Source organism: Periplaneta americana, chromosome 9 (assembly GCF_040183065.1).
Source record: "Periplaneta americana isolate PAMFEO1 chromosome 9, P.americana_PAMFEO1_priV1, whole genome shotgun sequence".
NCBI lineage: Eukaryota > Metazoa > Arthropoda > Insecta > Blattodea > Blattidae > Periplaneta > Periplaneta americana.
This window is the reverse complement of record NC_091125.1, coordinates 18,863,141-18,882,353: the sequence shown is the minus strand read 5'-3', so window position 1 is coordinate 18,882,353 and position 19,213 is coordinate 18,863,141. Positions and strand designations below refer to the sequence as shown.

The following is a 19,213-nucleotide window of genomic DNA, read 5'->3' as shown; positions in this document are numbered from 1 at the left end:
ACAAACAAAAATATCAAAAAAGCGATTTTCGGTTTCAGGATGATTAATTACACATGTTAATACCAATTATTTTTGGAAAATCGAAAATTACCGGAAAAATTTCGCTTACAGATTTATTATTAGTATAGATAAGTTGAGCTGAATTCTGGCAAAGGATATGATGGAAGATGTGTCCAGTGGCGATTCCTCCTTAAAGGATATGAGGATGATCCTACAGTTTAATTTCGTGCCTCTGAGGATAGAAAACATTTTAATTACAGATTTTATTTTTAATGCTTCCCGATGTAATAATTTTCTTCAAACTTTCACTTTCTGTCGTGAGTTGTCGCCATGCACATCTCAGACCTTAGGAAAACTTTCCGAGGAACCATCCAAGTATCTTGCAGCAAACGGTTTTTTCTAGCAGTGAAGTTACGGACAGGGGTGAGTGCGGAGGGTGGGGTATGGCTTGCCTTTAACCGCATTTGAAAAAAAAAGTTATGTTTTATTTAACGACGCTCGCAACTGCAGAGGTTATATCAGCGTCGCCGGATGTGCCGGAATTTTGTCCCGCAGGAGTTCTTTTACATGCCAGTAAATCTACTGACATGAGCCTGTCACATTTAAGCACACTTAAATGCCATCGACCTGGCCCGGGATCGAACCCGCAACCTTGGGCATAGAAGGCCAGCACTATACCAACTTGCCAACCAGGTCGACTACCGCATTTGAGGATATGACCGTATATCCTAATACTACGACCCTTCTTTCTGGGTGGTGGTGAGGAAACCCTGTCAGAGACTACAATACGAATTTCAAGTACCCTTGTAGCCTCTTTAAATGTAGTTCATTGATCATTTTAAAAGAACGCAATAAACGAAATAATAATTTAAAATGATATAAAAATAAAATGAATCAAAACCAAAATTACATAAAAATAAATAAAATAAGCTATAGGCTAAAAAACACAAGAATTAACAGGATTTTCAGACGACAGGACTGCTGAAAGAATATCTGAAGTTGTATTTGATCATTCAGAAGAATTTAACTGTAGCAAGAAATTAGTTGCTCATACTCTATTTTTATTTTTATTATTATTATTATTATTATTATTATTATTATTATTATTATTATTATTATTAGTTTCTGTCTTGGTCATCAGTCGTCAATCTCATATCCTACAAACAAAAAATATCACGAGTCGCCACTGGTAGTGCCTCTCTTCAGAATGATGCGTCCTGGCGTGTAGAATACAAAATGGCATGTAACTCAATTTCGTAAAAAAGGGGACATGTGGGGTTTCGCAATATTCCCATTCATTTGAGGAATGAAAGCACTGTAATGTTTCCTTTGTAACAGCCTGTACTCATGTGTTAGAAGTCTTCAGGTATTCAGGCCGCCACTTGGAGAAATATGAATAACATACTGCACAACATCGCAGAAAAAAGAAAAGTGATTCCGGTATAATGTGTAAACTTAAAGACGAGATTAAATAAAATAGAGTTTACATTTGTTATGATATCTTCAGGAAAGTAAGCTTCATATAAAAAAACTTTGTTAACATTGTTACGTAATTTTATTGATGTATGCATGTATTTCTGTACGACAAACAAAAAGAGGGAGTTTGTTTGAAGTTTTCCCTATTATAATTTGTAGTAGACCTACAGTTCAAGCCCTATACAACTCGGTCCGAAACATTGTGGATTTGGATGTAACTCTGTAAGATACATGCCCCCGAAGATAAATGATGTCCCCCATAACCCTGTTATATGGGGATTCTATGGTTTTGCTTTGCCCCCCTCCCCCTCCAAGAAAACGGTTCTCTCTCCGCCTATGGGAGCAAGTATCACTGTTAACAACAAAAGCGCCGAAATACTCAATTGATATTTTAGTATGAGCATCCCTGAATTATTTTTCAAATCCGCCATCCTATAGACCAACCATGGCGAAAATGTGACTCACGAGCACATTGTGGCTCGCAATGATAGCTGTGTATTTCTCTTGCTTCCTACCCCTCACAACCCCCACCCTCTCACTCACTGGAGTCAAACTCCGTTCCATTTGTATTTGTCTCTGACCTGCGAGTGGCGTATCATCGCAATGTCTCTCTCGAAACCATGTACCTCTACAAAAACGAAAGTTTCAAGTAGGATGGGAGGACGCATTTTTTTTCTGCCAATATCATGAGAATATTAAATATATGAATTGTTCACAAGTATTACGAGGAAAACGGTTGTATAACATAAAACGGCATTACACTACATGTTACTGATGAAACATTAAAAGGTTAAGTTATATTATTATTATTATTATTATTATTATTATTATTATTATTATTATTATTATTATTATTATTATTATTATATCTGCACACTGATCCTTTTTCAGCAGATTTACGAATAATGCGATTAGATTTTCATTTTAAACTCAGAGATTTACAATGTGATGTTAAATGAAAGCTAGATGTAAGAACTTGGCAAATGTTGAACTTTTCAAATCTTTGCCAAAAAATAAATATCCGAAGTTTCTTTCTTTCGCTTGCTCTTTTCAAGCCATGTTCGCTACAACTTACACTAGTGAAAAATTATTTTCAACAATGAAAATAGTAAAAACCATATTTAGATCACGACTGACAAACAAATACCTTCGTGATCAACTACGACTGGCAGTAAGTGACTCAATTCCTGATTCTGAAACTCTATCGCAGAGACATTCTGAAGACAGTTAATTTTAGGTTGTGATAATGTGTCCTATGTTTCCTTGTTCATTTCTTTCTTCGTTACACGTGCTAAACATTAGTTGTAGCCTTCTACTGTATAAAATTATATTTAAGTGCTTGACGTAAGGAAAATGAAAATCCGTTAATAAGTCAAACAGTTGCTTCACTTCCCCTTCGGGTGTCCGCCTCCCTCCATAGGTGCTATGCACGTTGCAGGTTACACAGTGGCTCGGCGCATGATCACATTTTCGCCACGGCTGCTATAGACAATTATGGAGTTCCAATGTGCTCACCATTCCTCATCCTAACTATCTAAGACAGCTATCCCACTCCTTGAGTCCAGAAAGCTCAAATTCCTATTGATTAAAATATCTTTCTGAAAAAGATTTGACATTAGAAGATAATGAGAAAGTTGTTAACTTATTATTGGATGAAATTTATGTTAAACCTGCAATTTCTTACAAGGGTGGCAAAATACAGGATTTCGCAGATAAATTGAACCTGCTACCACAATGCAAGAATTTATGATTACGTCACTCTGCAAACAATAAAGATACATCATAAAGTCTTTTTCCCGTAAAGAATTTGACTTCAGGAAAACTTTACGAGTTCGCAGTATCAATTCTAAATATCCTGAATCAGTGCGGATTTCAAGTTATCACTCTCATTTCAGATAATAGAATCAACTTGAACATGCTAGAGAAATTATGTTATGAAGTGGAGATGATGGTAACTACAGGGGAGATTTAGATGCTGCTGTGGAATGTGGTTGTGAAGATGTTATTTTTGATTGTGAGGATGTTGAGGTAGAGGAAAATAATATGATGGCGCTGATATAGGCCTACTACATTGCAGGTTATGTTGCCAAGTGTGTAAGTGTAGCAGTAAAGTGTGTAGGATGTCGACATGTTTTATACAGTGATCAGACATTAGAATATTCCGGTTATATAGTAGAATTGAATAATATTTAAGAATAATAGATAGAGGAGGACTCTTGTGACGCACACAATTCGTAACAAATGTGACTGTACTTGCATATAAAGTGTTTAATTTCGGACAAATATGAGAGTGACTTAATTAACCCCCTACTGCATGAGTTATTTTCTCAAATAGAGTTCAGCTGTTTTATTGGCGCCATAGACTCAGAGATACCAACTTCTTAAATTTTCTTCGACTCTGTCTTCGTCGGTGCAACAAAATCACGTCTCTTAAAGGCGTCTCTTACAAACATTAATACGTGAAAAATGTGAAAGTGTTGATAAAAGTGATGACTTACAGTGTGTGATTGCGGACATTCCACAAGTATGCTAGTTTCTAGAGCCACAACTATATTGGATGATATTCTAAAATGAAACAAGATAGTATTGCCAGTGCTTCAGGAACAAGAAGAAAATTGCAGACTTTCATAAAAAAAAACAGGTACCGGTAACAGTGTGTATTTAAATGACATCTGATGAATAACTTTACTGCTTCTAATTCTTTAGAGAACTGCGCATTCCTGTCAGTTTTCTGCTTTCTTAACTGTCGTTTTTCTGTACTAACAGTAGTAAGAAACGAGCGTTGAGTGACTTCCGCCGAATTTGGAATAGACATCGACTGACTTGAACTGCCAACATAGAAAACAAAAAATCACTACCTGTTCAAGAGCGCCACACTCAATCTCTTTCACCTTCATCTTGACGATAATAAGCCTAAACTAACCTAACCTAACCTGTCACCAAAATCCTAAGCTAATCTCACCTAACCTAACTTGTCACAGATTCGCCTATACAAAGCATAACAAAAGCCTAAACTGTCCTAATCTAACCTGTTACAGTTTCGTATATGGAAAGCATAATAAAAGCCTAAACTAACCTAACCTAACTTATCACAGATTCGCCTATACAAAGCATAACAAAAGCCTAAACTATCCTAACCTAACCTAACACTAAAATTCCAAACTAACCTAACCTAACCTGTCACTAAAATTCTAAACTAACCTAACACAGATTTACCTATACAAGGCATAATAAAACCCTAAACTACCGTAACCTAACCTGTCACCGATAAGTATGTAAGACATAATAGAAGCCTAAACTAACCTAGCCTGTCATAATACTCCATTTTCTTACCCCTACACACCTCCCTGAGGTATGAAAATGGCCGAATTTCTAAGCCGCTAGAACATTGCAAACTAGCGTGAAATGTTTGTAATGTCTCGTAAGTTATGTTGGTACGACATGTAAGACTCCTGAACATGCATATATCCGCAATAGGAAAAGAAGTCAATCAACACTCGTTTAACAAACGGAGTACGTAGCAATATTACTAGTGGTGGTGGTAGTAGTAGTAGTAGTAGTAGTAGTAGTAGTAGTAGTAGTAGTAGTAGATAAAATAATAATTATGCTGATTACTGTCTTGTTAATATAATTTACTATTAACTAGAGTAAATAACGCCGAGCACCGCTATTATTAAATATGCAGAGCATGCCCCGTTTGTATGACGTCACGATTCTGCTATCCAGGCCTGATAAAGAACTTATAGCGAAGGCTCCCGGCAGAATCCTATGAATGAATGAGTGTATGCCCTCTTGTTCTCTTTTTTATCCACTGTCCACGTAGAACTACGTCTTTCTCCTCAGGAGGTTCCTATGAGTGATAACTCTGGAATTTTTTTTCTTGTTAGGAGGGAGGGAGCGAACATCCCACGCACTACGACCTGAGGTCTATTGTACACCCCATATATGGGATGAGTTGCGTGCCCACCGATCGGTTCCCTACGCGCACTGACCTAACCTCTTGACCCCCTTAACGACCGGTCACTACAGCCAACAAAGTCCATGTACCACTCCCGCTCCAGCAACCCCTCCAAGGCTTCCTTAACGGTCCGAGGCGGAAGTCCTCGACAGAGAAGGTTTGCCCCGGGTTCCGTTGCAGAAGCTATCCATCATCACTTGAATACAATCCACAGAGGCCGGTTGAGAGAGCCAGGAGCTTCGGAGGGCCACTGTAGAGCGATCTGAAAACCAGAAGAAGTAACGGGATGATGAACGAAAGGATGATAGGGGAGGAAAGGAAGTGGCGAAGTTGAGTGGGGTTCCAATTGCCTGATAAAGTTACCTGATATTCAACCATAGGAGTGAGGGAAAAACCACGGAAAAACCTCACCCAGGCAACTCGTCCTGACCAGGAATCGAACCTGTGCCCACTGGGTTTAGAGTTAGACTCGCTAACCCCTCAGCCACAACAGTGGACTAACTCTGGAATTAACTGTCACTGTCCTGGTGGAGTGGAAGAGAAGTCCTGATGGCCTTAACCTTACCAGAATAAATAAATAAGTAGTAATAATAACCCACACTTGTTCTCCTTGTCTCCTTAGCAATTAGAATAATAGTTGGAAAGGCTAGAGAATTGTGTAGATCATTTTTTTTTTTTAATGAGAGATTCTGACCTTAACAAATCAGTACATATACTCTTTAATAAATTTCCTTTTATGTGATAAAGAAAATTTTCTAACTAATTCAGCCATACATAGCACAAATATTCGCAGAAAGAATGATTTTCATACACCATCATCAAATTTATCATGCTATCAAAAGGGAGTGCATTACACGGCGATAAAAATGTTCAATAGTCTTCCTGAAGACATTAAGAATCATAACCAAAACCCTGCATTACTTAATATCTCACACTTTTTATTCTGTAGATGAATTCTTGACATTTCACAGTACTGAGTAAATATTTTAGTACTATTAAATGGTAAACATATTGCATTGTATAATATGTTATTGTTATTAAGGTACCGATGTTAATTGTGTACCGGTATATATTTAATATTTCCGTTTTTATACGTTAAACGTAAGAATTGGATATGTTAGGCTATATTCTATGCTATAAAGCAACTGTAAGAATATTATGGAAAAAATTAATCTATCTGCCTGCCTGCCTGCCTGCCTGCCTGCCTGCCTGCCCATCCATCCGTCTGTCCATCTATCTGTCTTTACCTTGATCGTCTTGTATTTTCTTTGTTTTTGTATTCTTTATTTTCTCCTTGCATATTTAGGAAAAAAATTTACATTTGTTTGTACCAAATTTTCTCTTTAAAGGACAAAACTAAAATTTTTTCAAACATCTATTATCATAATACACTGCTCTCTTAAACTGACTGAGCATATTGGGAATTCAATCAATAGATTTCCCAAAATAGGCTATGAAAAGTTTCATATAAAACAATGGAAGATAAAAAATTAATGTGCATTAAATTGTGAATTATTTGAAAGAAACATCATATATTCTGTGTGACAATGTCATAAACTGTGAAGGAACGAAAGTAACTTACTTGCATATCATATGAAATATACACTGTCTACATATCGAAATAATGGTCTTTATACATTGGGAGGAAAAAACAAAACAAGAAGAATATAAATATTTTCGCTGCCAAACACTTCACCATTTTATTCCATCACATACCTCTTAAGACATTCAACTTCTTATGTAGGGTTCCGAAACAATTAACAAGTAATTATGAAAAATACGTTCGTTTGTATCCTGGCAGTAATATTAATGCAATTCTTACACACCAAAAAATGCTGTAAATTGAGTTTTCAATACATATCATTACAGCTTTAAATAACTATTGAAGTAATGTCTATAAAATACAAACAAGTAGGCTACAGATAAACTAGGTTTGAAGACTATGGCTATAGAAACAATTGAGACAAGATACACACGTACGGAGTGTTGACAAATTTATACAGATGGATCTCTCATATCATATTCAAGAGGTGCAGGAACTGGGTGAATATGCCCTGTCTTTTCATTTTACTATTCTGTAGGAGAATAAGTTATACAATAAATTTTTAAGTTACTGCTATTTACATATTACTTACAAATGGCTTTTAGAGAACCTGGAGGTTCATTGCCACCCTCACATAAGAACGCCATCGATCTCTATCCGAGCAAGATTAATCCAGTCTCTACCATCATATCCCACCTCCCTCAAATCCATTTTAATGTTATCCCCCATCCATGTCTCGGCCTCACCAAAGGTCTTTTTCCCTCTGGCCTACCAGCTAACACTCTATATGCATTTCTGGCTATTTACATATATGTTTGCAAAATCTCTTATACAGATTAAATAAATTCTAATTATCAGATTGAAGGGCAGCCATACAGACTATAACCTTGCAACAGACCACAAAAAAAGCTAAAATACGTGATTATAAAAAAGATGCATTATCTAACTAAACTACAGAAAAAAATAGTTGATTCCTTCCCATGGTTACATAAGGAAAATGAAACAGCAGACTTTTGGCTAAAAAGGGAACAGAAATTTTACAACAATCCAATAACAGACTTCCATTTTATTCTGTAAAACAACTAAGCAGAAGTAAATTCAGATCTGCCCAAAACAATAAAATTCAGATGGAGCAAATGATACAACCTGGAAATTTTGAATGATTAACCCCGAGATAATCCCTCATGGGCCACATAAATCAGGTTGATAACAAGTCATGTCATGCAAATCTAGTCTTTCAGGTGAAGCTCCCTGTAAAGCAGATTTGAATAATTTCAAGGGAAAAATTGTTCCGGGGCCAGGTATCGATCCTGGGACCTCTGGTTGAACGTACCAGCGCTCTACCACTGAGCTACCCGGGAACTCCACCCGACACTGTCTCAACTTTTCCCTTTATATCCACACAACTCGCGTGGGCTGACGAAATGCCAGAGACTCACAACGAGTGCACACAATCTCTGTGTGACTTGGAATTGTGGTTTTCTGTTAACGTACACAGTAACATATATATATTATGCAAATCTAGTCTTTCAGGTGAAGCTCCCTGTAAAGCAGATTTGAATAATTTCAAGGGAAAAATTGTTCCGGGGCCGGGTATCGATCCCGGGACCTCTGGTTGAACGTACCAGCGCTCTACCACTAAGACGGTGTCGGGTGGAGTTCCCGGGTAGCTCAGTGGTAGAGCGCTGGTACGTTCAACCAGAGGTCTCAGGATCGATACCCGACCCCGGAACACTTTTTCTCTTGAAATTATTCAAGTCATGTCATGATTATTTGACAAGCCACCTGCACAGGATAGAAATTTCCCATACATCAGCCCGTGTACGGTATTGTTTGATGCAATTGAAGAAATGAACATCGAACACATCAAGGGATGCAAAACATTGCTACAACAAGATAACATCATACAAAAATATTGGGGTACAAGACAGCGATTGACTTATTGTCAAGTGCCTAGGGCAGTGATCATCAACTCGCGTATGAACAGGCGCGGGCAATGCTTGGCTGACATGTGCTTACTGTACCGGGCAGAGGACCAGTTTGTGATGTTGCGTTGTAGTGAGCAGAGGTGGTTCTTGCCATCCATTCAAACAAAAGATGTGAGGAGTAGAAAACACTTCAAAACGTTGGCCACACTGAAGAAATACAACTTACAGATACATTATACAACTCACAGTAACGAATATGGCAGATATGAAGATGAAGAGCGTGTAGCATTACTTCAACAATTGAAGGAAAATGAGCTGCTATTTAAGATCACAATGTTAGTGAATCAGCTGTGCGACTCGGTTATAAAATTTCACTTGTAATAGTAAAATATTACAAACCTTCTAAAGATTGAAAATTTGAAGAATGTTTAATTACAACTGAAGAACTTCTCACAAGTGTAGGAGTTTGAATCTATCAGCTTGTCTCCTTCCACCATGATGCGTCCCATCCGAGGTCTAGCCGAGGACGTTCAGGTGCAACTAGTAATTATTTGTCAGTCTTTCATTTGTTATTCTTTGACAGTATATGAAAATACTTATGTAAGTGATAATCCCCAACTGGTGATTTTTGTAAGAGGCGTTATTGAAAACCTTCAGATTAAGGAGAGCTCTTACTTATTGTTCTCATAAAGTATACTACTACTGGTTCTGATTTTTCATGTAGAGGTTGTAGAAATTATTTTGGACTTCCTTTATATCCTTGGCAACTTGGCATTGTTCATGGAGAAAAAAGAAAAGCCTGTATCATAAGTGGAAAATGACAAAATGGATTTGTGAATTCGCCTTCTTAATGGAATTATCTGAATGCTTTAAATTGTTTTCGACAAGGTAAGAACAAGATTATTATAGTACAGTTATATGACAGAGTGAAGGCATTTAATATGAAACCACATCTAATTGTGGAATGTTAGCTTAACTAAAAGGATAAGTTACAGCACATTTTTCAAAATTAACAACGATATAGGCATACTAGTTTCTTAAGACTTTGGATTTCAAAGAATATATTCACACATCATGCGATCTGTGCCAGGAATTTGATTCTAGATTTAAGGACCAGGAAAATTTTCAATTTGATTTTCGATTATTATTTGTAATTGAAACTTATTGATTTACTTTACGATAGTGAATTGAAGGGTAAATATAAAAATAAAAGAAGTTATCTGACTTTTATATGAACTAGATTCATTTTCCGGGCTGAGAGGCCGTGGTCTATTAGTTGGTTTTATACCAGACGTTTCGTCTGCAACTGCGGCAGACATCTTCAGTGGAGTGGTATCCGAGGTCGCAAGACTCTTCTCGGCGTACCTGAGGCAACTGATCCTGTGTCTGGTTGTGCGGGCGTATTTATAGTGCGGCTCGCAGGCTGAGGCCTGTTGTCGCTGCGGTCCGCGCCTCCTTGTTCGCTGCTCCCGTTCTGGGTTCCGTCCTTTTGTTGTAGTGGCTTCTTATCTGTTCTGTTTAGGACCGGGTACCAACACTTGTTTAGCTTTACGCCTTCTTCCTTGCGATTAAAGTTGTTGTTATGTTTATGTATTTCGATCGCTTCTCTATGTAGACGGGGGAAGAAGTGCGTCGTCGTGCTCAAGATGTCCGTGTCCTTGAATCTTATGTTGTGATCGCCCTCTTGATAGGCATGTGCTGCCACTGCCGATTTGTCGATCTGTCCTAGGCGGCAATTTCTATTATGTTCTGTCAGTCTCGTCCTGACGCTCCGCTGTGTAGTACCGATGTAGACCTTCCCACATGAACACGGAATCCTGTAAACTCCGGCGGACAGCAGCTTATCTCGTTTGTCCTTGGATGACCTCAGCATGTTCCGGATTTGCTTGGTCGGCAGGAAGGTCGTTTCCACTTCATGACGCCTCAGCACCCTGCTGATCCGGTCCGTCACATTCCTTAAGTAGGGTAGGAAGACCGCGCCCTTCTTAGTCGCTCGTTCCTGTGACCGCATCGACGGTGTTACTCTGGGGCGCATGGCTCTCTTTATCTCCGGCCTTGAGTAGCCATTGGCCATGAGTGCTGTCGATACATGGCTCAGCTCCCGTTGGATGTGTCGTGGCTCGGCTACCCGCCTGGCCCTGTTGATCAGGGTTTTCATCATGGCCCGTTTCTGGCCGGGATGATGATTCGAGGTCTTATGCAGATATCTGTCTGTGTGGGTCGGCTTCCTGTAGACGTCATGACCTAGGGTGCCATCTGTCCTCCTTTCTACCATAACGTCCAGGAAGGGTAACCTGCCGTCCTTTTCCGACCTTCCTGCCGACCAAGCAAATCCGGAACATGCTGAGGTCATCCAAGGACAAACGAGATAAGCTGCTGTCCGCCGGAGTTTACAGGATTCCATGTTCGTGTGGGAAGGTCTACATCGGTACTACACAGCGGAGCGTCAGGACGAGACTGACAGAACATAATAGGAATTGCCGCCTAGGACAGATCGACAAATCGGCAGTGGCAGCACATGCCTATCAAGAGGGCGATCACAACATAAGATTCAAGGACACGGACATCTTGAGCACGACGACGCACTTCTTCCCCCGTCTACATAGAGAAGCGATCGAAATACATAAACATAACAACAACTTTAATCGCAAGGAAGAAGGCGTAAAGCTAAACAAGTGTTGGTACCCGGTCCTAAACAGAACAGATAAGAAGCCACTACAACAAAAGGATGGAACCCAGAACGGGAGCAGCGAACAAAGCGGCGCGGACCGCAGCGACAACAGGCCTCGGCCCGCGAGCCGCACTATAAATACGCCCGCACAACCAGACACAGGATCAGTTGCCTCAGATACGCCGAGAAGAGTCTTGCAACCTCGGATACCACTCCACTGAAGATGTCTGCCGCAGTTGCAGACGAAACGTCTGGTATAAAACCAACTAATAGACCACGGCCTCTCAGCCCGGAAAATGAATCTACATCTATAGACTCCGGCCATGAAAGCCTACACTGCAAGATTTTATATGAACTTTTCATGAGTTAGATTTCCCCGATTGTACAGACATATCTGTGCGAACAGTAATTTTTTCGTATGATGAAGATAAACAAGCCATGTCATGGAAGCCAAGTATCGGATCACAACTTAAAATGTGTTGTCACATTATGCACTATACAAACAATAGTTCCAAACGTTGAGAAATTACTGCGGGAAAAGAGAATTAAACAAATCCTGAAAAATCAGAGCTAATGCCAGTGTTGAGTGAACTAATTTCTACATTAGGCCTACTATTCCTAGGGTTTATATAATATGTTTTGTTCAACATTTTCTTTAACAGAAGCAGTTTATACATTTACAGTAATTGCCATGCATTGCCCGAATAATTAACATGAAATATGTATTACATTTCTGAAAGTAATTATAAATTTATTAACTTCTAACTTTGTTGAAAATAAGCTACAATGTTTTTTTTTTTTTTTTTTTCAAATTGCTTAAGATAGTTTATTTAGTTATTTCTATTCAGCCCGTATCTTTTTTCATCAGAAAACAATCATAAACCTATGCAGTAAATTATTCATATTGTGGTCCCGCTGCTGAACATCTTACCTGCCCTGTTATGACTTTCCCTTGCCCAGCGGGCGAGCAGGCAAGGCTTGATGACGACACAGTGCTCTGAGTTGAGGACCACTGGCCTAGGGACTGGACCAACAACAATATATCACCTGTACAATCTAAGTATAAAAATATGCAACATTCAGAAAGGTAAACATTACACTGCAACCAGACTTGCAATCAAAGTTCATGCTGTAAACATGCCGCGTTCCTATGTGGGCTGTACTTTGTAACTTGGGTGCACAACCCGAGTCTATAGCTTCAATAAAATCGATTAGGCACGTTACCAGGGGCGTATTTAGGCCTAGGCAGACTAGGCAGCTGCCTAGGGTGGCTATTACTGATAATTTTTTTTATATTTTTTTAATTTTATTCATAATTCTTTAAAAGAGTACATGAACTTAAACGCACAATGAAAAAGATATCAGTTACATTGGCAACAATCAGTTAAAATTTAATCAACAGTCTGCCAAGGAAAAAAGACAGTTTTTCAATATTAGTGTCACAATGCAATCATTAGTACTTTTTTCAATGTTATGCCCTCTCACTGTGAGAGTCTCACATAATAACATTAAAGAACTTATGGTATTATATTACGATACATTAGGAAGGCAAATCTCGTTGCTCGCAATATAAGCTTTGTGATGAACTGATGAGAACGCAGCTAACTCTGTCATAAGACTAGCTAGTATCAACACTCAGTAATCCCCATTCAGACTTAAATTCAAAGAAAATACCGCCAGTCATTGTATCAACCTGACGCTTGGGAGTTCAGTTTAATTTGAAACAGTAAAGAGTGCAGTTGTTTTGTACCTAGGTGATTTATATTTTAATTTTCATTATAATGAGTGACAGTCGGGAAAATCTCAGTGGTTCTCATTACCGGAAACACCTCTGATTGAGGTTATGGCTGATATGTAAATCTATAATCAGACAGTAATCTTATTTGACGATATGTATCAGAGGAAGAACTGCGTCTAAAATCTGATTAGTGTAATATGTAGCTAGTCAGCAATATAAGCAATGGAGGGGGAAAGGAATTGGTCACCCTACCCCATTATCTCCTGGCCTAGTTGCCTTATGAGTGATGCCTTGATGGTGTCACTTGTGGGGTCCAGACCTGTCTTCGGACAGTTGACTAAATAACAATACCGGAAACTCGCAAAATACAAGGCAATAAAAAGAGAGGAAATTGTGAGAAAAAGTGCAAAAATATGTGTTATTTAAAAAACAAACATAGCCAGCTTGGTCCAGTTTGAGTCCAGATACATCAGAGTGTAATAATGTGGTGAACAGTAGTTACCGAAAATAGTGCAGCGTGTGGTTTATTTTAGTCAGGCATTTCCGATATTAGAAACATTAATAATGACGCAGAATCAATTATTTCATTTGATCCAAATGACGCACATAGGGCGAAATAAGGGGCAGAAATATTTTTCTCTGCCTAGAGGCGCCAAGTAGCTAGATTCGACCCTGCACGTTAACACACCGGATGGTGCGAGAAACATGATGCATGGCACATGGAGTGTGACACATAACGCCATGTTATTTGTTTTAATGTCATTCAGTGTGGAGTCATCAGATGGAGATCTTCTGCTATTGTCAATAATAAGAGTGCGAAGATAAAGGCGTGGGTTTCGGATTCATTGGTTCAGAACTTTGAAAATCATAGTGCTTGTAGTGTGTTTTATTGGTAGAGTTAGCACAGCATCCAGACAAATTCGCAGAATATTATAGAATGTCCAAAGAATCATTTGAAGATACGACAAACTGTGAATATTCCTAATAGATGGAAAACATGTGTGAGTATTACACAACCATATGGACTTTTCACTCTGATTTCTGTTGAAGACTTGGGTAGAAATAGTGTTGGTGCTAGGGTTGCCAACTATTTTTGAAGAAAATACGGGAGACTAAGTGGTCTACAATATTTGACATAAAAATTTGAAAAATTATTAAATTCAGTTAGCTGCACTAAAAACAATTTTATTCTACATTTTGGCAGTTAGGCTTAAATTAAAGTATTTTGAGATATTTTACCTAGCGTAATAGTTTCAAATGAATTGTAAAAATTTCCTACATGGGTAATTGAAGTTGACTGTGATTTGCAGTTCTGATTTGATTAAAGTGTCGCTCTCCTTTTTTGAACATCTGAGGATTGTGGGACTTCATATGTGAGTATAGGTATATATCAATGTTAACAGTATTAAAAAAAGCTTGTTAAAATTGGCCATAAAGTCATTTAAATACGTGCTCCTGCATATATGACTTACCGGTATATGTCTAAAATGCAGGTAGTAGGCCATTGATGATATAATGAGGAGAGTTTGGCTGGCACCATGGATCGTGTCCCAGCATAGCTCAGTTGGAAAGAGCGCTCAGCACGCAGAGTTGAGAGGTCCTGGGTTCGATTCCCGGTGCTGGAACTAATTTTTCTCAAAATTAATAGGTATCTACATGTTGACTACTAACAAAAAATAGTAGTCTCGATTATTCAATGAGGATGGCGACACCTCATATATGAATGTATGTATATATATATATATATATATATATATATATATATATGTTCACTTACTTTTCATAAAAGAAAACACTCTTTGTATAAGCTTAGCTGCACATTTCAGTGCATCTCTGGAACAACAGAATCCATCATATAAATCACCTTCAACCATATAAAAATTAAATGTTTCAAATAAATTTTTATATTATGCAAAAATAAGGGAGAAAAAGGATCGAAGAGAAGAAAAATACGGAAGTTGGGAGACTGTTAAAAATTGGGGCTAAATACGGGAGAGTTGGCAACACTAGTTGGTGCTATGCTGCCCATTACGAACACAAGATAAACTAAACTTTCTTCTATTTCACTGATGAGACATTTCCCTTGTTGAAGCATATGATGCGGTCATTGCCTAAGATCATATTGACAAAGGAGCGACGAATTGTTAACTATATGCTATCCCGGGCTAGAAAGAATGTAGAATGTGCATTTTGGATGTTATGTTCTAAATTTAAAGTCCTGGACACAGCATTTAACTGTCAATTTGTATCATTATCAAGTGTGCACGTATTCTGCACAACTTTTTGAAAACAAGAGAAAGAAAAATGTGCCAACCTACAGTGGAAAATATTCCAGACTTTGATGCCACAGAAGTTCGAAATGATTTCCACACACCGTATGATGACCAACCTACAGATGAAAGTGTCTATACGAGGGATAGGTCAGTTTCTTATTTTTTTAAGTCTAGCATAGCTCTTCCTTGGCAATTAATTCCCAGTGACTTAATAAAACTTATTATGAAGTGGGACATTTATATTTTAAAACAAATAAATAAATGAATGAATACATGTACGAGAACTAAATAGCTACTTTCCCGGACAATCCTATTTCAGCTTATGTTTTACTTCAGCAGCTATCTCCGCCCAAATTTTATCTGTGAGATTCTTCCTTGAATAATAACTGGATACCTCTCCATCACATTATTTCTGGTAGTCCATCATGATCGGAAAGTGTACACTGACAACTGAACTCTGGGCTGTAGTAGCCAGGTTGCATGAAGTACGACACAAAGAATCAGCATGTTTTATCTTGGTTATGATGCAAGGCACATGCATTATGTTGCTTGTGTCTTGCATTATCTGGCCTGACTAGTAGCACCTAAAGGCGTTCGTTTATTCTCCTTTGATGCATGCTTAATGTTCCATGCATACTGCTTCATGTGTCTGTATCGACTGGTGTGTATCAGTGGCGGCTCCTGCGTATTTCTTAAGAGGAGGAAAGAAGGTAACAAGACGAAATGACACCTTCTTGAATGAAACATGCTACAAATTAGCCAACATGCACACATGTAAGGCCAGGTAGTGTTGGGGTTGGCCTTCCCTTCTGTATAGCAATAATCTGTTCTTGTAAACTGAGTTTTCTAAATTTTCCATAAAATATGTTTTCACTTCCATTCATTGTTGAATAATTGCACAAATTAAAAATTACAAGGATATTCACCTTGCAGCATTTTTCGAGCACACTACAGCATCACACGTGTTGGAAGAGACTAACACTGCACCCACGTGGTCTGTGTTGCCACATGTACATTTTACAAGTTCAGTATCACATGCTTTTGAAGAATATCAGTTCTTGTAAAGTCATACTATCATTATTGTTCAAAGTTGCCGGTGCCCAATTTTTTATGTTAAAAATAATGTAGTTTGGAGTACCTACTTTCAATTTCAAATATATTTGTACAAAACTGACAACTTGGCTGTTGCCCTGTCTAATAAACAATGAATAGAAGTGAATTTCAGGGCCCAAAAAGATCTGCGATACCAACGTAGAACTACTTCCTCTTTGTTTTATATAAACACGACTTTATAAATAAATAAATATGCAGGAGATCTATTTCAAGAAAGATTATTAAGATTTCTAAACAGAATATATCTGACTGCCACTTTACCGGAAGAATGGAAAAATAGTGTAATTATTCCCATATATAAAACAGGAGATAAACAGAATGTTGAAAACTATAGAGGGATTAGTATCCTCAACACATGTTATAAGATATTTAGTAGGATTTTAAATGAAAAATTAAAAAAACATGCTGAAACTTTCCTTCTGGAGTGTCAAAATGGCTTTAGAAAAGGAAGATCATGTGTAGATCCATTATTTAGTATCAAACTATTGTTAGAAAAAAGAAGAGAATTTAATTTAGAAACCCATATAGCTTTTATTGATTTTGTGAAAGCTTTTGATAAAGTCCGAAGAGACCTTTTATTCGACATATTGCAAGATAAAAATATTCCAAATTTGCTATTGCAAAATATAATAGAAATCTACACAGACAGCAAAATAAGTGTCAAAATAAATAACTGTATATCCAAAAGAAAATTAGTTAATAATGGAGTTCGACGAGGTTGTCCACTATCACCAACTTTATTTAATATTTATATAAATGAAATTATTTTAAAATGGAACCAAATCTACACATCAGGAATCAAAATAACCAGTGCTCTAACATTAAATATCTTACTCTATGCCGATGATCAAGTCATAAATTCCAATTCAGAGGATAATTTACAAAGAGGATTGTATACATCTAATAAAATTTTAAAAGATTTTGGGATGGAAATTTCAGCACAAAAATCAAAAGTAATGGCATTTTTAGGGCAAGACCCAGTCAGAAGTAAGATAATACACAATAACCAATGCCTCGAACAAGTGCAAAATTTCAATTATCTGGGTTGTGAAATATCTTATCAAAATGAAAAAGATGTGAACAAGAAAATTACCAAATTTACACAAATTCTAGGAATAATAAACAATGCATTAAAAGCTAAATTAATACAAAAATCTACAAGAATAAAAATATATAATACACTAGCATTACCCACCCTTTTATACGGAAGCGAGATTTGGTCATTAAAGAAAAAAGACATGAACAGAATCAAAGCAATGGAAATGAAATTTTTGAGGAGGACAGCAGGATATACTCTTTTAGACCGAAAAAGGAATGAAGAAATTTTAGAACAATTAGAAGTAGAGTCAGTAGAAGAAAAAATCAGCAGATACAAATTCAATTGGCTAGATCATGTAAGAAGAATGGAAAATTCAAGAATCCCAAAAATTATGATGCAATATAAACCTAGAGGACATCGTCGACCAGGAAGACCTTTAAGAAGACTGCTAGATGGGGCCGAAACAGGTCTACAGAGGCCTAATTCGTGAAGGATGATGATGATGACGACTTTAACTTTCAAATATCCTTGAAAGTTTCAAACCATGAATAGTAGGCTATATAAAGTGCAATGAATAATATTTTTGATTTATAATTTTAGAAAAAAAAGTTTATACAGTGTCTTTCATAGCACTGCATTAAAACTATTTTATTGTGCCTCCTCGTAAATGTGTTACAGTCTGGTTGAATGCAAGATCGTTAGATGGCAGTGGTAGCAAGCTTGCTGCATGACCAGTCGGTTTCTATTTCCCGCCCATGCGCTGATTCAGAGGAGGATCTCCTCCTTCTCCATTCATTTACTCGCTTTAAAACTCTGCTTCTTTCTCTGGCCACTAGTGCGCTGTTGTCTATGTGTGCTAACTGCAGTAAAGGAGGAATGGCTTGGCTTTCCTCCACACAAACAATCTCGCATCTTTCTTACAGTTTTCTAGCAGCACATGAGCGCGCATCGTTTAAAACTCGATCAACTGAGATTTTCTTATAGCTGTGAACTTAAAAATTATCGAATCTTCCTTGAATTTCAAGGCACATATTTCGAACTGCATTAAGTGTGGTTGTGCATATAACCTTTATTTCAGTCTTCATCAACAGTGAACATAGAGTGCATTGAACAAAATACAACACACTTTAATGAATAATAAAAGAAATTCTGTAGAATGCAAAATATCTAAGGCATTCCAACAAAACTTTGAGGAATACCACAAGAAAATGACCGTCATTCTTCCATCTCTGTGAGGGGAGAAAGCAAAACTAAAGAAAACCACAGGAATAACGAAAGCAGATATGTATAAATGCAGTGGTGATATTCTAATTTCCTAACATTTGGTTCTCTCTCCTAATGACTACAAATTTCAAAATGTTATTATAAAAATTGTAAATAAGGTAATAATAAGCAGCTATAAATAAAGGAAAATCGCAATGTATCACTCTAGTACCGGTACAGAATATATATGCAGAGTACTTTATATCATTTA

General features: G+C 37.5%; 1 long non-coding RNA gene across 1 annotated transcript in view; it reads right to left on the bottom strand.

Moving 5' to 3' along the window:
• The window catches only part of LOC138705814 (uncharacterized), a 99,122-nt gene that overhangs the window by 49,984 nt on the left and 29,925 nt on the right, over positions 1-19,213 (bottom strand). Inside the window, exons 2-4 of the long non-coding RNA XR_011333819.1 lie at positions 14,787-14,939; positions 12,508-12,600; positions 5,524-5,696 (exon numbers count right to left, since the gene is read on the bottom strand). This is a non-coding gene — a long non-coding RNA (uncharacterized lncRNA). The remainder of the gene's footprint in view (positions 1-5,523; positions 5,697-12,507; positions 12,601-14,786; positions 14,940-19,213) is intronic.